Below are 5,000 nucleotides of genomic sequence, written 5' to 3'. Positions count from 1 at the left end.
TGGAGTATTGACACCCCAGCTCACTCTATGAGTCTGGAAGTTCTCTTTCTCAGACATTAGTGCATTGAAGTACTATGGTAGCCTGTTGTGCGTTCTCTCTCTCTCTCTCTTTCTCTCTCACTCACACTGTCACTCACACTCCTTCACTCTCACTCTCTCTCCTGCTGTGGGTTGTATGCAGCCCTGTACCCCCCCTTAGTTAAACTTCACCCCCCGTGGGTCCTGCTCTGCCCGGCAGGGTAACCTGACCCCCCCAACCCCCCCCAACTCATCCTCGAGTGCCAGCAGTATCGCCAGCATCCAGCAGTATCAGTGTGCTCCCGCTGCTCCAAGTGCCAGCTCAGCACTGATATCTTAGATTGGGTACACCACCACATTTGCTCTTACACACACACACACACACACACACACACACACACACTTGCTCTGTTTATTGGCTAGTCAGTGATATACACATACACACACATACACACACTTGCACTCAGTGACACACACACACACACACACACATACTCACTCTGTTCATTGGCTATTTAGTGATATACACATAACTTACACACACACACACACACACACACACACACACACACACTTACACTTGCACTCAGTATGTAAAAACAGACTGAACATGAATGAAAACGCACTCTGCTGGACAGAGGCATGCAGAATGGCGGGCTTGGCTTTTCTTACTCATGCATACATTCATGGGACGGCTGAGGGAAAAGTGGGACTTTTGCTCATGGGAGGAAAGACATGGGAGGAAAGGTGTCAATAGCAATTGACTAGTTATTCTGGCATGTATGAGAGCAACGCATTTCTGTTTTGTTATGAAAAAATCCTGCATGTGTAATCCATAATGCCGTTACAGTTTTTCTTGATCGCTTTAATCCTTGTGTCAACTCTGAAATCACGTTTTTAAAACAATTAGCATGCAGGTCTAAACAAAAGCACTCTGGCCAATATGACACTTTTTGCTTTGCAGTAAATATTGCCTTTTACTGTAACAACACACCCTGTCATCAAATCACTGTGTGATTTCAATCATTCATTACACACTGGACAACAAAATGCAAAATATAGTTCTCAAAATGAGCATTTTTGCTACGTCTGTTCCATTTCTTTCTCATTTTTCTGATATCAGATGGAACTGTGAAAAGACAAAATGTACTGAATAAAAAATAATTATACCGGTATTCATTCATCCCAAGATGTAACTGTCATTGACTTGTAAGACCTACAGTAAGTAGGCCTACCTAGAAGAGACAAATTTAATTGAACTACAACTTACAGACTGACTTACAGTAAACACATTTTGTACTGTTTTCTTCACCAAATAGCCAATACAGTACTTTCTCTAAATGTGCCTTAGATCCAAACTTGTAAATAGCAACACAGAACAGACATGGTATTTATGGATAATGTATGATTGCTGATTGAAGAATTGTGCAAAGGTGTTTCACACAGGTGTATCAGAGATTCAGATTTATGCAAGGAATCTCTACCACCTGTGAATAGTTTTCCTTTTGTTTAGCATGGGGAAACCAATAGAAATTGGGGTCTTTGAATGACATCTGTGTGAACTGTTTTGCAAAAGGGTGTGATAAATGTGTGAACCCAATGAAAATGTGTGAGCACATTTGCAAAAGATGACTTCTGCTGTGCAAAGGAGGTGTTAATGAAGTCTAAGTGGATCCCAGTTTGTTTAAGCAGGTCAAAGCAATCGAGAAAAACTGTGTCAACAAGAGAAACTTTTCGGAAACAACAGAATCAGTATTCAGAGCTCTAGTTTTGTTTTGTTGTACCTTGTCAAAAGCAAGCTTGACTTTTGATTATTTTTCTAACGTCTTACTATCCCTTTCACGTCATCCACTTCAATTCACCTCCAATACTGCTAGACTATTGAATCTGTCAAAGTCTATGTGCACAGATAGTTTGAGTAGTACTTGAGTAGAACTTCAGCTCTGCATTAACTCTCTTCTTGTTCAAATATTTGTAATCATGTATTGTATTATTTCATGATGGCTAAACTTTTGATTGCTTTAATGTTGTCATCGGTTGCCTCCATTCAGCTGCACTTGTGATTAAATTAAACCATTTAATTGTGGACACCGCAAATTACGTTAAAGGGGTGGTTTTGGGCAATGATGAACACTGTTTACGTGATGAAGTGATAGCTTAGTAAATTCCACGTAATATTGGCAAGACACACTGTGCACTTTCTGCGGACTGACAAAGGCGGTATTGGGAGCTAGCTTCGTACATCTGGTCCTCACTCTCTCTTGCACACACCAGCATTCTCAGTCACAAGTGCTCTTAGATGGAGCGCTTTCACAGCGGCCCTGTAAGAATGTCTCTCTGGCATGGCAGGCAACGCTGGGTCTTTATCTCCAGAGGAGCGCAGCTAGCTTGAGTGTCAGATTTGTTGTAGAGACAGACGCGGTTGAGAGAATCGTAGAGACGGAAACATTGCAACCGAATGCCCGGTGATCTCATGGGAAAGGATGAGGCATTTTTATTACGTTTATTATGAGTAATCACTTACACGTCCAGCTGGATTTCTTGTCTTCTCTCTTTTTTTTTCTCTTGCCCCCCTGCCCCCCTGCCCCCCCCCCCGCCCCCCATTTGAAACATCTTCAAATGTTTGTAGTATTTATTTCAAGGATACAAGGTAATTATAGGATAAATCCCCTGAGTAGCCCCATATTTTTTTTGCAGTGTAATTCTGTATCGTAAGAGGACTCCTCCACTTTCTTTCTGCCTTTCCTCTCATGCAAACTCTCTCTCTCTCTCTCTCTCAAGTTTGTCTCCATGGATTGAGCTTGCAATGCATTGTAGTGGGAACACAAAAGCCATCAACAGGGTCTGTTCTTCAGAAAAGTAGATGTCTCTCTCTCTCTCTCTCTCTCTCTCTCTCCTCACTTCTCAAATGAGCTCCAGAGATCTCTGCAACCACTAATGGATGGGCATGGATGAGCAATGACTGATGTAGCCGCATGCCCCCCTGCTCCTCTCTTGAGGTTAGCGCGCCTCATCTCTAGGCCAGCAGTATCTGGGATGTCAACCACCCACACACATACACACTCACGCCAGTTGATACACCACACAGGCACACACCACACACACATAGGCACACACACACAGACACACACGAAAACACACACTCACACACACATGCACGCACGCACAAACACACACACACACACACACACACACACACACACACACACACAGACTCACAGACTCACACACACACAGGGCAGCCAGCCATTGTGGACAGGACTGCTCCCTACCTCAAAACCCACCAGACTCATTCTGAATATTTTTGTGACCAAGCAATTTTTGTGCATGACACGCTCTCACATAGTTCCTTGTGTCGCTGCACTGTTCCACTCGTGTGGTGCAGTAAGTGCCTGTGTCTCACGCGAACGCCGCTCCTCTGTCACAGCCTGCCTTTCTCACATTTGCCTTTCTTTTCCTCTCTCTCTCTCTTTCTCACTCTCTCTCTCTCACTCCCTGACTTGGACAATCTCTCTTTCTTCCTCTTGCTCACTCTCTTCCTCCCTCTAAATGTCTCTCTCCTCCCTCTCTCTCTCAGCCACTTTCTCCTTCCTCTGTGTTACTGACTGCCTATCCCTCCTCCCTCCCTCCTCCCCCCCGTCTCTGTATTCCTGAAGAGCTCTGGTGGCTTTGTGTGCGTTGGACGCCGGAGCCTCCAGCCCTGTCTCGTCCCGTGGGGTCTGTAGGCATTCGCGGGCCTCTCTTGTCACGCCGCGCTGCCCCTGGCTTAATTGGCTGCCCAGAGAGAGAGAGAGAGAGAGAGAGAGAGAGAGAGAGAGAGCGACAGAGAAAGAGAGAGAGAGAGAGAAAGAGGGAGAGAGAGAGAGAGAGAGAGACAGAGAGAGACAGAGAGAGAAAGAGAGAGAGAGAGAGAAAGAGGGAGAGAGAGAGAGAGAGAGAGAGAGAGAGAGAGAGAGAGAGACAGAGAGAGAAAGAGAGAGAGAGAAAGAGGGAGAGAGAGAGAGAGAGAGAGAGAGAGAGAGAGAGAGAGCGGAGGAGGGGTTGCCAGGCTGGGAGCCTGACCCAGGCCAAATATGCAGGCCCTGGGCCGGGGGCTCGGAGCCACTGTTTGGTATTCATGAAACGAGGCCCGGCAGACAGAGAGAGCGAGTGAGGGAGGGAGAAAATAGAGAGAGAGAAAGAGAGAGAGAGAGAAGGGGGAAAGAGGGAGGGAGAAAAACAGAAAAAAGTACAGGCGGAGAGGGAGAGAGGGAGGGGGAGATAGAGAGAGTAGGAGGTAGTGAGAGAGTGAAAAACTGAGGGACTGCGAAGACAAGGGGGGGGTGAAAGGGGGGAGTCAGAAAGCCAGAGAAAGAGACATAGAGAGGGAAGAAAGGGACAAATTTGATAAAGCTGACTGAGCTCCAGCCATCCAGGCAGAGAGCAGCCAGTGAGCTGGAAACAGCACAAGGGGCCTGAGGAGCGTTCCTGCCCAGAGGAGGAGCTGGCCACCGGGCAGCACGAACGCTTGCCCTCTCTCTCTTTTCCTCTGTGTTCATCTCTAGCTCTCTGTCTTGCATTTTCTCTTTCCACCTTTTTGTCAATCTTTCCTTTCCCACTGTATCTTTCCCCTTTTCTTACTCTTGGTCTCTCACTCTCTCACTCTCTCTCGCTCCTCCACTCGCTGATCTTCTGTCCAGCTCACTTTACCTGTCTCTTTGTCTGTCTTTCCAGTCTGTGTCACTGACTGTCTAACCCCCCCCCCCCCCCCTCACCTGTGTATCAGCAAGTTGAGGAACAAGTTGAGGAACGGTCTAACCCCCCCCCCCCCCCCCAGGTTTGTCAAACGGAGGTCCTACCCTTCAGATGATTCAGATATGATGCTAACCTGCGGACCTAATACTGACCTTATACGGACGTATGTGTGAATGACATACACGCAGAATACAGAATCTCCGTGTGGTTGTCGAGTGAGGGGTGGGGGCTTGTAGAGTTCACAAGAT

General features: G+C 46.6%; 1 protein-coding gene across 2 annotated transcripts in view; it reads left to right on the top strand.

Annotated features, from left to right (window-relative positions):
* gpc5c (glypican 5c) overlaps positions 1–5,000 on the top strand; it is a 152,582-nt gene that overhangs the window by 29,911 nt on the left and 117,671 nt on the right. The window lies entirely within an intron of this gene.

This window comes from Alosa pseudoharengus, unplaced genomic scaffold (assembly GCF_046254945.1).
Source record: "Alosa pseudoharengus isolate Yale_2024_CS ecotype anadromous, Long Island Sound unplaced genomic scaffold, YU_APseudo_1.1 YU_APseudo_1.1_scf_2, whole genome shotgun sequence".
Taxonomy (NCBI): Eukaryota; Metazoa; Chordata; class Actinopteri; order Clupeiformes; family Clupeidae; genus Alosa; species Alosa pseudoharengus.
Note: the sequence above shows the minus strand (reverse complement) of the source record. Positions and strands in the feature narration are given on the sequence as shown.